Below are 21,721 nucleotides of genomic sequence, written 5' to 3' on the forward strand. Positions count from 1 at the left end.
GAAGTATGACTCATCTTCTTGATTTAACCATTTCAACAATTCAAGATCCCTCTTCTTAGTCATAAGAATGCACTAAGATTTCCTTAGAGAACTAATTGTGCTATGGTTTCTTAATCATTAAGATGATCACAAAACTGATACTAAAGTACTCTCCCATCTTTTCAGATTTGAGAAACTTTTATCCTTCTGCCTAATTTTATTCTTCTTATTCGCTCTGCCATACATTGGAACCTTTTCCAATGTCTCAGAGTTACACTCAAGCTTGTAAGTATAATCATATTTACTGAGCTTTAGTAAACTATGACGAATAGTCTTATCAATCTTTTGTGGTGGACTTAATCAGTGCACAAGAATGTGTACTCGATCCCTTAGTCCTTCACTTGACTCACACATCCATGTGAACAAGTAATTAGTCTTAATTTTTCCAATACTTGAAAGTTCTCATTCATCATGCTATACAACTTGCATGATTCCAGGTTCCGGTCCAATTGCAACTTGGGTGATGAGAATCTTTCCTTATTTGGTAAATTTAGACATTACCACAAATGAAAGAATCAATTTCATATTTCCACTCTTGCTATTAATGGAATCTTATAAGCAACAAAAATTTCCACAAATGCCATTGTAAGGATATTTTTAACATAAATAAAATCAAAATTTTCCTTTTATTTTAAAACTTTGCGGAAAAACTTATCCTTACAATCCATATGAAAACTTGTTGTTATCTATTCCTAAGCAATATCTCATAACTCCTAAGAAGTAGCTCTAGAATCCGATCTTCAAACTACACGATAGAAATCCATCTATGCGATCAGATTCAGCATATTCTTTCTTTAAGTTTCTTCACTTTTCTTTGATTCTTAAAACATCACCATATGACCCAGTCACATCATGTATCAGGAATCTCAGAATAGAACTTAACAGAGTTAGATAGTGGACTTTACCTGAAGTAGAGTCAAACTTATTGACTTTAACATCCTTAGGTAAATTTGGCAGCTTCGCAACCAATGCCCCTTCCTTTGGCAATATAAACATATGGACCCTTTGATAATGGTACACGGGACTATCACAGACTTAGCTTTTCTCTTTACCATTTGGTCAACCGAGTTGACTATGGCCGATCCCTTTCCATTGGGAAGAGAATGGTTTCCGGGATTTCCTGTGTCACTATTGTCAATGTCCATCAAGTTTTAAGGAAGTTGATCTTAACAAATAGATAAGATCATTAAGGGTCTTGTCACAGTCTGTTTCATAGGTGTTCCAAAAGAACTCACTATGTGACTTAGAAAGTAGTTGAACCACCAACTTTCTCAAGACTTTGACACCCAACTCTCCCGGCTTGTCAATATGTGACTACATCTCCAAGACGTGACCACACCTAGACCTTGCCTTGCCAATTGGGCTTGAGTGACCTTAAACTTTTCAAGAACTTGTGGGTTGGGGAGAATAATTGGAGGAGGTGAATGAATTATGATTTCCAAGGGACATCATCTTCATTTAGGAAAGCTTGTTTCAAGAGATATGGGAAGATCATAAATGTCTAAACCAGACATCTTTTGGGAGATATTCAAGATAGTTGATCTTAAGTCCTTAATATGACACCCAATATGAAATATTAAGGCTAGGACCCAACAAACTATTTTATAACTTAGAAGAGGTATGTCGTAATCCAAGCTATAAAATGTTTGAAGGTAGGTGAATGACGATTCACCAATTTCCACCAAGATAAACGAAATGTATTATTAGGTTTTAATTGGTTTTGAAACTCCTAGATATTTTGAGATTCATTGAACTGTTCGATGGCATGTTTCTATCTCGAGTGTGCCCTTCAAGTTTTGTGACTGGGATGCCGAGGATCACAAAACAAGGTGTGAAGTAACCATGCAAATTACTTGGTACCCTTAAGTGTTTACCCCTCAATCGATGTGCCGGTTAACCACACACGCTCCATCGATACTAAGATAAACATTAAGTTACCCTTTGCCTACCTTGTTAAATACGAGTTAGTGTGCCGGTTAACCACACACGCTCCACTAACCGACTTAAACAAAGTGCAAAGTGTAATTTCATGGATTAGCACCTTATTCACATTTTCCTAAGTAACTAAGATTGGGTATTAATAAGAGTTTAGTTACTTAGTATTTATCATTAATACTTTTAATGAAGGGAGAATTCTAGTCCTGTCAAACCCGTTCGGCTAACGACCCTCCACCAGTCAAGCAAGCGGTGGGTGAGAGTGGACACCCATTAAGTTGCCATTTTATAGGCAACAACCTTATACCCACCTTATAGACCGGCTTCGTGAATGAGGCGTACTAGCGGTAAGACTGACTTTACTCTTATACATATATATATTATTAACTTATAATATTATAAAGTATAAGGGTTGAATTTTAACTCTTTAAAATTCTAAGGGATAACTTGGAGTTAAAGTATTCTTAAGTGAAAACTTTTCAAATTCCAAAACTTGAGGGCAAGTTTTGAAACTATTCAAAACTAATTAATTCCATAACTTATGTGTTTAAAGTAGTTTTAATCCAAAAACTCTTCAAGTTCCATAACTTGAGGACAAGTTATGGAAGACTTTAAACTAATAAAAGAATTAACTTTTCTTTATTTTATAACTTATGGAATTAATTAAGGTTATATTTTTTTTTAATTTATTATTTAATGAAGAGACTCTTGGTCCTCCATAACTTGAGGACAAGTTATGAAGTCATAAACCCATTTAATTAGAACTAGACTCTTCATTTTTGTAACCTTTGCCAACTATTATGAGTTTTATGAAACTTAAATGTGACTTTTCATATAACTTGAGGACAAGTTACAATAACACATTTTAGAATCAACTCTTAGATTAATTTGGATTGAAAACAACTATTTCACTCAACTTTTCTATTAATCTAAGCAACTCATAAGAACAAGATAATTCAAATCAAACTTTTTTCATGTAATTAGTCTAAACCTTAAACTAATACAAAACATGAATCTATTGACAATTATCTTTGAAATTGGATTAGCATGAACATTACCACATCAAAAACAAGTTTATAAGTTCAAAAACATCTTAGGGTAATGTTCCTAGTCCAATTCCAGCCAAAAAAGTCGAATTTATGCTGTCTGGGGGTCCAACTCGTCGAGTGCATGAACCAACTCGACGAGTTGGATCGATTTGATCACTTTTTAGGCATGGACTCGCCGAGTCTCCTAATGGAGTCGCCGAGTCTGATGATCAGACAGCAACAACTTCGATTTTTTAAGCAGTTTTGCAAGTATAACAAGAAAACAAGCCTATGCTCTGATACCACTGTTGGGTTTTGAGCATTCTAACACTCCTAAGTGTACATGCAACCCTAAATACCTTGGATCTATGTTTTCTCTATTATACATGCAAATAAGAACTTCCAAGGTATTATCCTAATCTAACATACAAAACCATGAGTGTAAGAAGATAGAATACATACCGCTTTGATGTAGAAAGTCTTCATAAAGCTTGAGTGCCAAGTGCCCCAAGTGTGACACCTCAAATGGTTCACACAACACCAAATACACTTGGAATAACTTGAGAGAATTCTACTCTCATGAAAATCGGCTAGCCCTTTCTTTTCTCTCTAGTGTCCGATTTTTGTCAAGAATAAGATCTTTATATAGTGTTACAATTAGGGTAAACCCTAATTGTCATGACTTTCCATTTCCTTGGATCCATGGGTTTAAATACACCATGGAGCATCCATGGACCATCCTATGGGTTTTAGCCCAACTTGATTATCCATGGAGCATTAGCCCACTATACAAGTATGGATGATTTACACAATCAACCAATATATTTAATTAGTCTTCTTTTGATCACTTAATTAATCCTAGATTAATTCTTGATCAATACTAATTAAATAATCTTATTATTCTTATTATTAATATACTAGAACTTATAATATATTAATAACCATAAGTGTCTTATTTCTCTCATTATAGTCTATCCAAGTGCATGATGCCATGCAACCCAAATGGACCATGTCGGGTCGGGTCAAGTCTTACCAATTATAGTTATGGACTTAGACATTAATCCAACAAGTAGACCGTTTGACAAAGAGCGCTCACTTTCTCGCCATTAGTGAGAGTTCTTCTGCGGAAAAGTTAGCAGAGGTATATGTGAGAGAGGTGGTATCGCGACATGGGGTGTCGATCTCGATTGTGTCAGATCGAGATGTACGTTTCACTTCCATATTTTGGAAGAAATTCCATGAGGAGTTGGGTACGAGGCTGCATTTTAGTACCGCATACCTCCCACAGACTGACGGTCAGAGCGAGCGGACGATTCAGACGCTCGAGGACATGCTCCGAGCATGCGTGTTGGATTTTGGCGGAAGTTGGGACACGTATTTGCCCTTAGCAGAGTTCTCCTACAATAACAGCCATCATTCGAGCATTGGCATGCCGCCTTTTGAGCTATTATATGGGAGGAGGTGTCGGACTCCCATTTGTTGGGGAGAGGTAGGGCAACGAGTGATGGGTAGCATAGAGATTGTGCTTCAGACGACAGAGCAGATACAACGGATCAGGCAGAGATTGTTGACCGCTCAGAGCCGCCAGAAGAGTTATGCGGATAGACGACGATCCGAGCTCGAGTTCCAGGTCGGTGATTATGTTCTCCTGAAGGTATCTCCTTGGAAAGGAGTGATTCAATTTAGGAAGAGGGGCAAGCTAGGGCCCCGATATATTGGGCCGTTCAGAGTGATCGCGAGGGTGGGCATGGTAGCGTATCATTTGGAGTTACCTGCGGAGTTGGAGCGGATTCATAATACCTTCCACGTGTCTCAGTGGAGGAAGTGTATAGCCGACGAGTCGGCGGTAGTGCCGCTAGAGGACATTCAGGTGGATGTGAGCCTGAACTACGCGGAGAGACCAGTTGCAATTGTGGATCGGAAGATCAAGGTTCTGAGGAACAAGGAAGTGCCTCTGGTACAGGTTCAGTGGCAACATCGGAAAGGATCTGAGTTGACTTGGGAGCCAGAGCGTGAGATGCGGGAGCAGCATCCGGAGCTATTTCAGGGACGAGACTTCGAGGGCGAAGTCAGATTCAAGTGGGGGAGAATTGTAACATCCGGAATTTCAGGTATTATATTTATTCATTTTATTTTGAGTTTTGTGGAAGAACTCGACGAGTTGGTGCATAGACTCGCCGAGTAGAGACGCGATTTCTCACCCGGATTAATGACCGGACTCGACGAGTCGCATTGGTGGACTCGGCGAGTCCGTGCTGTTTAATGAAACCCTAATTTCTCGGGTTTGGGGCTTATTTAAAGGGCCTTATTGCCGTCATTTGTGCTCACCAGCCCCCAGAGCGAAACCCTAGTGAGCTTGAGCGTTTGGAGTGAGAGAAGGAGCCATTGTTGACCTTGGAGGTGTTGTCTAGCAAGGGAAAGGAAGCTATAGCCAAGAGGAATCAAGAGGGTTAACTTCCTGAAGATCTGAGGTCCGGAACATCACGTTTGAGGTACTATTTTCGAACCATTTTCTATTGAGGTGATGTTCATGTTGATTTAGGGCATATTGAGCCCTTTTGTGACTAGATCTAGTGCTCCCATGGTCCCTTAAGCGAGTTAGGTTCTGGATCTGGACCCATGGAGGTCTAGAGTGCCTCTTTTTCCAAGCTTTATATGATTCTATGGAGGTTTTGGTTTGGGATCATTGTGTTTGAGGTTAAAACACCATTTATGAGTCAATAGGTGTGATATGAGCGCCAAGACATAAACTTTACGTGATAAATAAGCTTGGAAGGACTGGATCTATGAGTTACTGGAACAGATCTGACCTCAGAAGGTCGTTTGGGGTTGTGCATGGAATGCACTCGTCGAGTCCATTGGCAGACTCGACGAGTTGGAGCGGGTTGTTCCGTGTTTTCGAACCAGGGGTTGAGTAACCGAGTTGGGTGAGTGACTCGGTGAGTCAGAAGGGATTCAGAGGAATCGGTTCCCCGTAGGGATTCAGAGGAATCGGGTCCCCGTAGGGACTCGGCGAGTCCACGCCAGACTCGGCGAGTTGGGTTGACCGTTCACCATTGACCAGAGTTGATCAGTGTTGACTTGATAGGGTTAGTCAACCCTATTTGTGTTATAGGAGGACTATAGCTTGGGAGATCGAGCACTAGTGAATTCAGGTATTTACGAGTTACCGAGATATGCGAGCTGAGTCTTCTCACTATACTCTACCTTGAGTAGGTAACTAGAGTTATGTGATACAGTGTTTGTATGCTATATATGTCGTATGTGTTGCACTGCATTATTCTATGTGATTTATGTTGTGCATGTTTACAGAGTTAGAACCTGAGGGTTTACAGAGTTTGTTGCACGGACCCACAGAGTTGTAGCCTCGAGTTGCTAATACGTGTTATATGTGGTATTTTGGGGAACTCACTAAGCTTTGTGCTTACAGTGTTTGGTGTTATTTGTTTCAGGTACTAGTGAGGATCGCGGGAAGGCGTCGGCCTGATCACTACACACACGGGATTTTTATGTTATGAGATCTTGGGATTGTTATATACTATGAATTTGAGTTTCAAACAATGATGTTTTTATGGATAATAAATGAATTATGTTTTTTATAAAATGCAAAAAATTGTTTTGAAATTTACGATGTTACAACAGGCGTCTTCTTTAGGATAGACGTCTACGGGCGTGAGGTCTTCCAAGGGCGACCATGGTGGGGAGAGCCTTAGTTATGTGGCCTGCATGATAGCGGTGCTGGTGCGGATGGACGTGACCTTTGGCGCGTCAGGGGGCATGCTATCAATCCCCACAATCCAGTAGTCATAGTGTTTGTAGTAGACTAACCATGATGTTCTGGACTAACTGCTTCCACATGTGTCGGCCTGGGGTATGTTAGACGCTTCAGTTTTTTCGGCGATATGACTACATGTCATGCTTGTTAGTTACGTCATTAGTGATAGGATTTTAAATCTCCCGTCTCCTTTATTGCTATAAATTATCACTCTTTTCCTTTTCTTCTTCCATGCATTTTCTTAACCCTTTCATCTTCTTTCGTGAATTTCTTCTGATTCACTAGCCAACTGTTCTAGTGTTGCTACCTCTAATATTGAATTCGAAACCCTTCATAAGGCTTATGGTTTTTCTCCTACCGAGGGGATAGATTTTTCAGCTCCCGATTCAATTATCATGTCACATCCTTCTGGGAAAGTGGATGTTTTTCTAATAACTTTTGATGCAGAGCTTCATTTTCCCCTTATTGGTTTTCAAGACGAGCTCCTTCAAAAGCGGTTAGAAAGAGTGCCCAAGGTCATTAACTATTGGAAATATTTCTAATAATAACAGTGTCCAAGGTCATTAACTATTGGAAATTGGTTTATTATCTATTATGGTTAATAATTAAGTAGAAACTAATTAGAAAATATTTTGGGAATTAATTAACAGTTTAATAAATTAAAGGGTTGAATATTTATTAATAAATAGTTGGTTGATCAGGAATGTTACAGAACCCTTAAGCGATCTAGGGTTGGATGAAAACTCATCATCCTAGATGAGAGGAGGAGAAAATTTCGTGGTTAGCCTCCTATCCCAGATGGAAATGAGTATAAAACCTAGGAAATGATCCAAGGCTATAAATAGGGTCTTAGGGATTTCATTCCTCCTTGCACCTTGGTTTGAAGTTTCACCAAACCGTATTCCACCCCCATACAGATGATTTCTAACCCTCTTTGGATTTGTGAAATTAACTCATCTCCTGGTTATTTTTTATTCCACCCTTTGGTGTTATTTGGTGTAATACCATTGGAGGGATTCTAGTTTGGGTCCTCTCATCCAAGCAAGTTCGTAGGGGACAAGATTTCATGCATGGAGATCAAGGACTACATAAGAGGTGTGTTTTTCTTTCTTATGTTTTATATTTCATTAGGTAGTAGTAATTAGTATGAAGCCATAGATCCTAGGGTGGATGCACACTTAGGTATATCATAGTTTGATTTTTTTGCTACCTAGTTCAAGTGTATTTGATGCATAGAAAACCCAACAGTAGTATCAGAGCCATTGGTTCATAATTACTAAAAACCTTAATCCATATTTTATGTAAATACTTGTTTGAAATTAAAAAGAAGAAGAAGAGAAATTCGAAACTAAGAAACCCTTTGTCGTAGGTCACGATGTAATAGCATTTTGGTCACGACGTGACCAGCTCGGATTAGGGTTTCCCTTATTCAAACTTGAAAATAATTTTTAATATAGATATATAACAAATTTAAAATATTTTAAATCTAGAAAATAATAAATATTTTTAACAGAGATTTAAATTTTAATATTTATTTATTATTATTTAAATGGTGATTTAAATTAGAATATTTAATATGATTTATAATATAGATTTATAAATTCGAATATTAACCCCTCATGACTTATTAATTATTACATTGCGTCCTCGCAATTAATTTTAATTAATATTAGCCATTTAAATTTAAAGAGTTTTAAATTTACCCCATATATATATATATATATATATATATATATATATATATATATATATATATATATATATATATATATATATATTAGAATTGTATCCACTATATGTATGAGAAAGTTATAACATGTCTTCTCGCATGTTTAAATATTGACATAATGAGTCTTACCATAACTAGGCTCATCCATTTTGATGTAGGGGTTTACAGAGGTCTCTTTGATTCCTAATGAGGTTGGTTTCTAATATGCTTTGCGCTTACCACCCTCACGACCCTATTGCATTTTGAGAGTGCAGTTACCAAAAGGGTTTGACATTGGTAATGGTCGATCTAAAATTATTATCAGTACAAGTATAAAACAAAATCCTAATTTAATAATAGAATGTGAATCTTATTTTATCCATGAAAATTACACATTCTCTTTATGTTCTATTAAAGGAGCTCATGTGGTTAACCGGCACATCAATCTAGAGTGTAGATGAGAATGATATGGAATTCGTGAATCGTAAGCATAACTTGAGCTGGGGACCATGCGATTTTGTATGGCCGGTTCATAATCTATTTAATGTGAATCGTATATTATCCATTAAATTTGCAAATTGTCTTTATAACTTGTCGATGTAGCTCGTGTGGTTAACCGACATGTAAATTTGAGAGTAAAAGTAGAGAATGATGTGGAACTCATGAATCTCAAGAGTAGATTGAGCCGGGGAAAAAAAAATTGTATGGTTGATTCACCATCTTTTCATTGATCCACGGTGACTCTATCATTGAATTTGATATGAACATCATCCGTTATTAACATATCATTGATAGTTAATGAATCTCAAAGATCTAGGAATTTCGTAGTGATAAAAAATTGTAAAGGACTTTGCTTACCTAAAAAAAAATTTATGGTGTGTTTATGGAATCCATTTACACATCATGGAGCCAAATATGGATCCTAACCTTCTTAAATAGTTCTATTTAGGGTACTTATTTTCTAAGGATTAGTAAAACAAACTATAATGGAAATTGGCATTGAATGATGTATATAACATTATCCATTAAAACCTACTGCTTCGAAACCTATAAAGGTTTAGCTATTAGGATGATCAATATTGTCCAAGTTGATCGTTTGCGAATAGTTCCCATAAAAGAAAATAAATATCATGCCTTTGATAAAGCTCTTCCTGACGTTCCTCCAGACACTTCATTATAATCTATCAGAAAGAGCAGTTCTTAAGTATACGTTGTAAATTGACATATTGAAGTAAAATGGAATTTCCTTGAGTTAGGAGTTGAATATTGTTAGTCAACTACAAATCATGTAAATAGAATCAGATCATTCTTATTTTGATATGAACAACTTGGAATGCCCATGAAGGAGTTGTGTAGCATATTTAGGTTTCCTTTTGAAACTAACATAACCAATCATAGAAACTCAAACTTCAAAACACTCTCATATGTCTACTATCATGAATATAAGTGTGAAGATGAAGAAATCTAATGGGTTAAAAGGCAATTAGTGTTGGTGTACCTAATCTAGTCCCAAATGCCTACGACAAAGGAATGCTTATTTTGATACGTGTTCTTATAGCAATTCGTTTCGATAACAAGAAAGGACTAAGAAAGCATACATACCAAATATATATTTTGAAGTGAAAGGAATTATAAAAAGGAGAAAGTAATTTGATCATGGATTTCGAGCCCATGCTAGTATCCATAGGATCAAAAGACAACTAGTTCTCCCATGTTTAGTCTTCAATAAAATATATAAATTTATAATGTCATTAGAACATTACTTCTAAACCTTGATTATTTTACTAAGGATTAAGTATTGACATTTGGAACAATGTGTAATGGTTGAAATGAAGTAAGAAGACTGAAACATGGAGAATGTAATTTGATCATGAATGTCAAGCCCTTTTTATTATTCATAGGATCTAGAGACAACTCTTTTCAAATGTTTAGTCTGTGGTCTTATAATTCAAATTGTTTATAAAAAATTTCATGAGATCTTCTGACTTATTTAATTGTAGAGCATTGCAACATGTTAATAGAAAGTCATGAAATTTATGATACTAGTATAGTAGCAATAGTTCAAAGTTGATTCGAATATTTGAATAAGATGTATTATTGTGCGAAAATGTGTTGAAGTTAGTCTAACTAATGGATCATTCAGATTCACCACAATAAGTACTTAGTCAAATACATCTAAAAGGTTTGGGTGAAATGTATTTATGGAATCATTGTCTTGGATACATAAATAAGAAGCGCATTACCAAGTATCTAGTTGGATAAGATTTTAGATATCATTTGATCACAAGTCTTATGATAAATGGAAATGTTGCTTATCAAGATAGATGATGAATACATCACTAGGGGATGTGAATATATGTTGGTATTAGTTTGCACTAATGGACCATTCAGATTAAACCACGATACATGGTAAGACCAAAGTTCATATAAACTTGAGTCTGAAACCTTTCAGGTATTCACATCTCTCATAAAACGAAGTTGTGAATCGGATGAGATAGGATAGTGATCATCTCATTCAAAAAATTATCGATCATCTAAGAAAATATGAAAGAGTCTCACGAGTTATCTTAACCCAGGACAATTCCATGAGGAGTGTTAGTTGACTAGAGAAAAAAATCATTAATTGAATAGAGAAACAAATCATTAATTGATTTGGTACAGGATGAGTCGCAGTATGCTTACTAACAATTAATGGATTGTATAATGAATATTGTTACGAGAAGTCCTTTGGTCTTGTACCAACTAAGAAGGTTCATAAAAAACCTATATGTTATGTGAAGTGGCATTCACTCCTCTCAACCACATATGGAAGTCTACGATTATTAGGCTTACGCTCGTCATGAAGTGCTCAATAATCTAAGACTTAGAATAGAGATGTGTCATTTCGTCTTTGCACATCCTAACAAGCATATTGGATAGTTGTTTAAACAATCCTTCTAAGAGCAAGGTGTATGTTTCTCAAAGGTCAGTCTTCCAAGAGAGGGAGCTGATATCTAAAAAGGCTAGTAGGAGCCATTTTGATATTGATAAGGTCAAAAATCAATTAACAAAGAGCCTAAAGTTGAACCCATCATTCAATTTGAGGTTAAAAGAGCTATTATGGAAACCGATATATCTCCACCTCTTGTAGATCTAATAGGATATGCATACACGTAGTTAGTTCAGAATTTATATTACTGATCTAAATGAGTCACTAGTGTAGAAAAATCAGAGTATACCAGCTATCAGAAGATACAGTCACTACTAGAAAAACAACCTTTTACGACGCACAAATGTGCGTCAAGGAAGGCCCTGTCATAACGAGAGACGACACGTTTTTGCGTGTCGTCTATTTACGATGCGCTCTTACGACACGCAATGTGTGTCAAGGAAGGCCTTGTCATAAAGAAGACGACACACATTTGTGTGTCGTAACCTTACGACACGCATTTACGACGCGCATTGGGTATCATTAAATCCCCTGTCATAAAGAAAGACGACACACATTTTTGCGTGTCATAAAGTTAAATGTTTTAAAAATTATATATTTTGATAGATTTACTAATTTTCAAATTAAATAACACATTAAAAATCTCATAATGCAAAATAAAATACCATAAATAACAAAGATAATTCATTTCACTAATATGTCAAATACAAATAATTATTCCAATAGTGAGTAAATGTTATAAAAAATGAACTCAAGAGAAGCATAATTTATATACAATTGCATTATCTAGCTTACTATGTGCCAACAACTCTCTGTGTGTTTGCTTTTTCTTGAGTCTCGTTTCCTCCAAAGCTTCTAGCCATGCCAAAGTATGACATCTTAGGGTTCATGTCCAAATCAAGTAAAACATTGCTAGCTTAAATTCATCAAGTCCTTGGCGTGAAGTCTTAGATAGAAGCTTAACTGCAATCTCCAATCCTTCTAGCAGACCCTAAAGATCATTATTGGCCATGTAGTAAGACCAACCTGTCAAAATTGGATAAATTAAGAATATGCAACAAGATTGGTGAAAAGACATAAATGCCCCTACCTTGTATTCAACAGTAGTAATGTTTTGGTAGGAACTAGAATTGAAGAAGAATTGGAATCTGTCACGCGTTTGGTTGGCAGAAGATCCAACTAGAAAATTTGATGATGACCAGCATACAACGTTAATAACGGGGCTTAGATTACGTATGCTTATATATTTGTAGAAATTGGAATTGAAGTAACATGAATTTATGGAATCACCGGTAGAATTTTGTTGATCAAATGGAATTCAATTCCAATTCCTAAGGAATCCAACCACCTCAAAAGGTAAGGTATATACAAGAAAACCAAAGGTAATAATATAACAGCATACCTCCTCATATCGCCCATGCGCATACAAGAGTGGTCTCCACGTAAATTAATAACCAAAAAATATATGTCCAAACTCCAATGGATTACTTTTTAAAAAAATTGGATTAACTAAGAGCTTTCAACCAAAATATAAACAACACAAGTTTGCACGCATTACATTACATCATATTTTCATCATCTCATTTTGCTATATAGTATGCACGAATTTATGGATGGATGTACCTCACGAAATGTCATAAGGCTTGGCTTGTCTCCAACAGGTGGAATTTGGTTGCAGACCATATGGACAATTGGTAACATAACAGAGTTTTTGTCATTTGATAGTACACGACTTCTTGCAACAACTTACTGGTTCTAAACCATCAACATCACCTAATTTTCGTGTAATTTCGTGTAATTTCTATTGGGCATCCAGCCTGGCACTAACATTGGTGGCACGACAGTGGACTAAGCCTCGCAAAGCAGCGGCCTGAGAATGCAGGTGTCAGCATCAACTTTTTTAATAGTAATTATATATATATATATATATATATATATATATATATATATATATATATATATATATATATATATAGAGAGAGAGAGAGAGAGAGAGAGTTAGGTTCAAATGTTTTCACTATCTATTGTGTGCCTGTATGATTGATTCTGGACCAATCATTTGAGTTATTTTAAGAATGTAATTAATGCATATTAAATGTTGAAGATGTAATTAATATCTATTATATCGTCAAAATGTAATATGCATTAATTACTTTCTTAAAATAACTAAAATGATTGGTCCAGAATCAGTCATACATGCACACAATAGATAGTGAAAACAAAATAACCTAAACCTATATATATATATATATATATATATATATATATATATATATATATATATATATATATATATATATATAAGGAAAAGGAAAAGATCATTAGCCCAGATGTTCCTTCCATCAACAACTCCAGCAAAAAGGTATTTCCCTGATGGGAAGCTGCTCTTGATCAAGTCAAGAGTCTTTTCACCACGGATCAAATCAAAAGTGAAACCAACAACTCCAGGCAATGAAGTTAGGGTTTTGAATGCTTCAGCTGGAATATCAACAAAGTAGTTGGCAACAATAACATTAAGACAGAGCAGGTTTTGACAGTAATAAGTAGCTGACTGGGCCAACAAAGATCGGGACAGTTTCATCTCCAAGTTGCATTACAAATAACCAACCAACATATTAACAAAAAAAAGATTACTAAATCCTATTTAAAAGAATCCGGAAAGAGCATATCATGAACACATACATCCTTTTCCTCCTTGTATTCGGTCACAGCCTTGTGAGAAGCATAAGAGAACTGTACATCTAAAAGCCTTGTATTCGGTCACAGCCTTAGCCTTGTGAGAAGCATCAGTATTAGAATTTAGTTATGACTCAAACTGACAACATCCAAAAACCTACCGGGGGGGGGGGGGGGGGGGCAATATGAAACTTACTAGTTGGTGTCAAACCACTTGGTAATTTCCATAGCAGGGACTGTGGCCATAGAGAAGTAAGTGTCGAAACCAATATCACCACTATTCAAGTTGTATCTTGAGGGGACAACACCAAGCATGGCAGTGGTGTCAAGGACCAGATCATAGTAAGATAAGGTGTTGTTGTGGATGTACTTGATGCATAAATAAATGGCCCACAGGTTATAATGTTAAAAAAATTAAGATATTTTTACCTTTGTTTACAAAAACTGATCCAGGATGAAGGTTTTCATGAGCACGAATGATAACCTCCAGGGCCCGCATGGGTGTGTATACCACTAATCGCAACGTTCTTTTCTGTGTATAAATCTCCATACCTATGGAGCAAAAAAAGTTGTTTTATTTGCCTATAAAGGCTATGACTTGATCACCGATTATAAGTGTAAAGATATTGTTGGATTAGTGTCTAAGTCCATAACTATTTTGGTATGTACTTGACCCGATGGTGCATGGTCCTTTTGGGTTGCCTTCACCAAAGCAACTTGATAGGATGAATTATGGAGAGAAAGGATTAAATATGATTTATTAATATATTATGAGAATAATATATTAAAGGAGAAATCATATTGTTTAATTAATATTAGTCAATAATTAATTGGTAATTAGTTTTGTGACTAAAAGAGATTAATTAAACTTAAGGGACTGGAATTGTAATTATAAGATAATTGCAATTTGGGCCATGGATTGTCTTAAATCAAGAGGTGGACGAATTCTTATGGGAAGCCCATAAGGAAATCGTCCAAGGGCTTGATTAAAGGAGTCTATGGGTTGCTTAGGGCTTAAGCAACCAAATTAGGGTTTCCTTGTTAGATAACCCTAATAGCCTCACTATATATAGAACCCTTAAGGCTTAAAAACGGGGGTAACTTCTTTTCTAGGGTTAGAACACGTTTTGGGCAGCCTCCATCCAATCTCCTCTTCATCCTCTTGCTTATGGTGTTTGTGAACCATTAGAGGAGTGACAGTTGTGACTCTAAGCCTTCCAAAGTCAATTCAAGGAGGAATTGGGATTGTTATTACTACATAACAATCAAGGTAATATCTTAAACCTAATTATATGTTAATATTGATTTCTATATGCTATAATTAGGGTTTATAGTCTTGGATACTTGCATGTACAATAGAGAAACCTAGATCCAAGCATTAGGGTTTGTATGAGCACATAGGATGTTCTTAGGACCAAAAGCCATCAGTGGTATCAGAGCCTAGACTGGTTTCTATTGTATTGATGCTTGATATGTATGAAAAATTCGATTTTTTGGTTTCTGGAGGCTGGACTCACCGAGTCCATAGCTGAACTCGCCGAGTCCATGCAGACTCGACGAGTCCAAGGCTGACTCGACGAGTCAACTCGTCAGATGGAGATATCCTCGGGATTTCTTGCTGGTTTTGCTTTGGGATAGTTACCTTATCATATTAGATCAATATAAATCCGATTTTATGATATATTTGACTATATTCTTGATCTAATTGAAGATATTTATCAATCAATAAGATAATTGTTTCCTTATGTGATAATTGATTAATTATTTTGACTAAATTGATAAATTGTTTTGCAAGAAATCATTAAATAAATCAAATATGAATAATTATGTGATTAAATGTTAATTAAGATTATTTGTTATTTGATCCTTGTTGTTATGAAAAGTTTCATATTTTCCCCTTTAGGTTTTATAGTTTAAATTTGAACCCAAAAGTTTTGTCGTTTTGAAATTTAAATAGTTAAAACCCTAATGTTTTGAAAAAGGTTTCAAAACTTGCCCTCAAGTTTTGGAATTTAAATTTTGATTAAATGGTTTAATTTTGATCTATATTTAAATTCAAAACCCTAATGTGTTGAATTTAAAAGTTGATTAAAAGTTTAATTAGGAATGTTAAATTCTAAAACTCTAGTATAGTTTTGAAAAAGTTCAAATCAAACCCTTTTGGTTTTATTAATTAATTAAAGTGTATAATTAAAAGAGGTTTAATAAATCCATAAAAGTTTTGGTTTACAATTTAACTGAATTAAAAGTATAATTGTTAAATTTGACCACCTAGTATTTTGAAAGTATAAAATACACCCTATACTATATATGACATTAAAAGTCTAACATTATATATATATATATATATATATATATATATATATATATATATATATGTATGAGTAAAAGTCAGTCTTACCGTTAGTAGGCCTCATTCACGAAGCTGGTATATAAGGGGTGTTTAAGGAAATTGCCTATAAAATGGCGATTGAATGGGTATCCACTCTTACCCACCGCACTCTTGACTAGTGGAGGGTCGTTAGCCGAACGGGTAGGATAGGACGAAACCTTCCATTATAAGTATAATGAAGTATAAAAGTAACTAAATGTTTTCATAAAATTCCCAATCTTAGTTACTTAGGCAAAAGTGAATTGATGCAATTCCATGAAATTACACTTTGTGCCCTTGCGAAGACGTTAGTGGAGCGTGTGTGGTTTACCGGCACACTAAATGGTTCTAAGCAAAGGCAGCAAAGGGTGACTCAATGTTTGTCATAGTTCGGTACAGCGTGTGTGGTTTACCGGCACATCGAATAGGTGACTCTAACATGTGAGGGCACCATGTAAGTTTGCATGGTTATTCACACCCGCTTTGTGATCCTCGGCATCCCAGTCACAAACAAGAGGGGCATATCGAGATTTAAACATGCCATTGAAATGTTCAATGAATCTCAAAGGATCTAGGAGTTTTCATAGATTTAAAACTTAAATTTCTTTTCGTTTTTCGTGGTGGAAATTAGTGAATCGTCATTTACTTACCTTCAAATATTCTGCAATTAAGGTTACGACATCCTTCTCCCGAGTTGTAGAATATTGTGTTGGGTCCTAGCCTTAGTATATCATTTTGGTGATTTACTAAGGACTCAATCTATCAACTAACTTGAATTCGTTTTCTCCCGTTTTGTAGATGTCAAAGTTTGACAACTATGGTCTTCCCAAATCCCGTGGAACAAGCATTCCACATGAAGATGATATTCCACGATTCGATCGAGGAACAAGAGATCATGCTTCACTTCCTCCTCCTCCTCAAATTATTCTCCCTAACCCACAAGTTCAAAGGCTTGAAAAGTTCAAGATCACTCAAGCCCTTTTGGCAAGTAAACTTAAAGAAGGAAAGTCGATGTGTGCACACGTCCTAGGGATGAAGTCGCACATTGATAGGTTAAGAATGTTAGGATCCGTTGTCTGTGAGGAGATGACTGTTGATTGGGTTCTTCAGTCACTTCCTAACTCATATAGTGAGTTCGTAAGAGAGTAATATATGATGAACCGTGACGTGACCCTTATAGATCTCACCTATATGCTTATTGCTGCCGAATCAGCAATGGTTTGGCACAATAGAAAAGCAAAGTTGATTGGTGAATCTGCCTTCAAGACCTCTATGGGTATAGAAAATGGCAACGAAAGACATGCTATGATCGAAAACTTTGATCATAAAGGAAAGGCAATGTCTGAAGTAGTTCCATGTCATGTTCCAAAAGAGTCAATTTGCCAAGAGAAAGGGCATTGGAGACGAAGTTGCCCTATTTACCTAAGAGATCTAAGAGATGGGAGAGTCAAAACGTATGGCTTTGATTTAGGTAAAATCCATTGACTAACTCTTTTAATCTTCTATTCTAGATTCTTAATACATAATGTGATAAGATTACAATTGATGTTTTGTAAGATCGAAGAATAGAAAGGAAGCTTAAAGGAAGAAGTGAGCAAAATCTAACCATGAAGGAATGGATTTTGATCGCATTTCTCGAAGATTGGATTCATGAGCTACTACTTAGAGTTAGAATTAGATTGCTAAGAAAGATGTATTAGCATAAGTATTTCAATGAGTTGTATTGTAAGGACAAATTTTTCCGCAATAAAATAAATTTTGATTTTAAATTTTATTTATTTATCCTTACAATGGCATGTATGAAAAATTGATGTTAAAATGTTTCTATTATTAGCAATAATGGATTTGGTTCTTATTATGTTATTTATGGAAAGTCGAGAATTTACCAAATAGTGAGAGTTTCTCATCGCCCAAGGTTCAATTGGACAGAAACTTGGAATCATGCAACTTGGTTGCACGATGAATGAGAAATTTCATATTTGGAAATTAGACTAATTCATTAACAAAGTGTCAAGTGAAGGACTAGGAGATCGAGTACACAAAGTTGTGTGCTGATCAAGTTCACCATAAGAGTAACAAAGATATTCGTCATGATTTACTAAAAGCTTAGTAAATATGATTATACTTACAAGATTAAGTGTAATTCTGAATTGATTAAAGGGTTTAGATCAATAGCAGAACGAATAAGAAGAATCAAGTAGGCAGAAAGATAAAAGTTTCTCCATTCTAAGAAAAAAGGGAGAGTAGCTTTTATGCTTTTTGATAGGTCTTAATGATTAAGAACCATATCTCAATTTATCCTCTAAGTGAAGTCTTAGTACAATTGTATGTTTAAGAAGAGGAATCAAGGATTGAAGAAATGGTTAAATCAAGAAGTCAATCATACTTCGTTCCAATAACAAGTCTTAAAGTTAAGATTGTGACACTGAGTGAAAAGTATTAAAGGTTTATAACATTCATCAAATGTGGAAAGTTGTGATGTCTTGGATAAGACAAAGACCAACTAAGACCAATTTATGAAGTGTTTTGATAAAAACTACACTAACTCTTGAATATTTGTTTGTCAAGAAATGTTTTGACAAGAGAATCTTATATGTCAAGGAGTCATGGGAGTCTTAATGGTCTTGAAAGGTTTCAAGAACAAATCAAATAAACCTTACTGATCATCACTAGCACACGAGTTGAGGTTTACAACCTATCGTGTTGACATTATTTTGTTTCTGTGCCAATCCAATCGAGTTAATTATGCATGTGAGTTCTATGAGTTCTCATTTTGAACGCATAAAAGGCAAAGCACCATAATCAATGAAAGGTACATTGATAGGAAAGAGTGAGCTGCTTAACTACTTGGAAGACATGGTGGGCAGCTGTGCTACCATAAGGCAAGAAATCAAGATTAAGAAAGTTCAGTCCATATGAGTTTGAATTTGTCGTAAACTTTAGTTTTGACGAATTCACATGGATAGAAGCAAATACACCGTTTAAATCTAAGTATCATAAGATTTCCTCCTTCATGAAAATGATTGTGAGGAAATGCTTTCACTAAGAAAGATTTTAACAAGATAGTGATTGTAAAATTGCATTCTCGAATTCGATTATGGTTACGGTATCCCTTTCCATAATTTGAATTGTGAGGTTTGGCAATTAGACTAAAGTGTTTAGACACACATATGAACTATCGAAGGCAAAGGTGTATAAGTTCAAAAAGCCTTGATAAAAGATTATCAAAGCACTAAGTATTAGAAACATGAACTTAAGAAATTCAATAAGTATTGTTTTTCTTAAAGTTAAGATGTTTATGAATACATGTCGAAGCTAGTGGGAGCATAAGTGTTATGTTTTATAATAATCATCATGATAGTGGGAGCATAAAAATTATGATTGAATGATTATTAAGGCACGTATTGCAAGTTGACAATATTAATTATAGAAAACAAGAGTCACTCTTTGCAAAGTTGTAACGAAGGAATAGTTGTTTTGCTATAATTAAGGGAGAGAATATTATGCTTCATTTCAAATCTAAAGTATTAGGTTGAGAAATGTTAATAAATTTAGTCAAGGGTACATAGTGTGTTCTTAAAATTTCGATTATGATTACGGCATTCCTCTTCACAATTCGAATTTTGAGAACATAGCAAATAAAACATTATGCGTCGTGTCCCATACGCTTCGGGTATAGGATCAATTGCAAATGTTTTAATGTTTGACCATTCTAAAATTTTCCAAATGTCTAGCGCATTTAGAGGGAAAAGGGACTAGAATCGGTTTTGACTAAAACAATTAAACAACTATCAAAGGACAATCCAAAGTTCGACGAGGATTGGTCGCTTGTGAGTAGTTGGAAGTATAGTATTGGAAAATATGGAAATGTTTCCATATTGGATGGAGAACATCGACATTATCATGAATAGAAAAGATTCTATTAAGAATAAGTTGTCATAGGGAAAATATGGAAATGTATCCATATTGGGAATTTAATATTGAAAATCTATGACTAGATTAGAAACTTTTATGCAAAAGGATGTTCAAATGAATGTACTTTGAGTGAGAGACATTGTATCTAAGGAGTTATCTTGTAACAATCTCCGATAGAGGACTTTGTAATATCATTGGCAATAGTCTTTGTGACTTTGGTGCAGTGACATTACGAAAGGATAGTTGCATAGAATGTTAGAATCTAACATATTCTATAAGTAGCAAGAATTTGATATTCTTTCACTTGTGGAAAAAGGATTTGGAGTTGTGAAATGAGAATGATTGGAAATGTGTTCAATGTGATCTATTTCACAAAGTAAGAATCTTAAGTAAACATTTTGTGCATGCTAGGAGCATGGGACAAGTGTTGTAATTCAAGTAAGAAGTTGATTACCCGAAACGACAAATAATGAGTAATCAATATGGTGATAAATAAAAGGTGTTTTATTTATGCTCAAAGGGTTGAGGCCATATGGGATTAGTATTATTCTTGTGTTTCACATTTGCATGTTTTGACTTCCAGAATAATTGAGTTTATTAAGAATAATCGAATTGTTCAAACGGGCCATAGTCGTTCATATGTTGGAAGTAGATATGAATGAAGACTGTCGTGAATTGGTGTGTGGATTGTCTAAAGAGCATTAGACATAAGCAAATGTTTGCTGCAACGTTCATGAATGCTTATGAATGTGATTTGAGCATTGGATTAAACCCACGCTCACTTGGATCACTCCATGAATTGTATCACGAGTGATTGGTGAGACGATAACATCTTATATTCTTGAAACCGAGATGTGTGAGTTGTATCTTGCGAATCGGTTGCACATTGATAATATGTAAACGCACTAGTAACTTGGTGTTATAAAACATATTGGTGTGTGTGATTCGGTGTGTGAGTGCAAGCGAGCAATATATCAAAGTTTATCCGTTCGTTTTATCCAAAGTAGGATAAAAGCGATATCTTTGGGCCCCTCGATGGTTTAGTGATGACAAACGTAAATGCTCGGCCGGGCTAGGGCTATTTTGATTTGTTCAATTATTCAGTCGTCATAAATCGGAATCGAGAGATAGTACAAAGAGAATGGTTTGAAATCATATCTCATATGATATCTAGAATGGAGGAATATATGATCCCTTATCTAAGGACACGCGTATCTGATAGGATCATAGTTGACAGCGGCTTTGGAAAGCTACGATTGCAGATCGGGATCTGAAGTCATACGCAGAATAGTTGTTAGACTTATCCAAGTGGGAGACTGTTGGATTAGTGTCTAAGTCCATAACT

The sequence above is a fragment of the Lactuca sativa genome, chromosome 8 (assembly GCF_002870075.4).
Source record: "Lactuca sativa cultivar Salinas chromosome 8, Lsat_Salinas_v11, whole genome shotgun sequence".
NCBI lineage: Eukaryota > Viridiplantae > Streptophyta > Magnoliopsida > Asterales > Asteraceae > Lactuca > Lactuca sativa.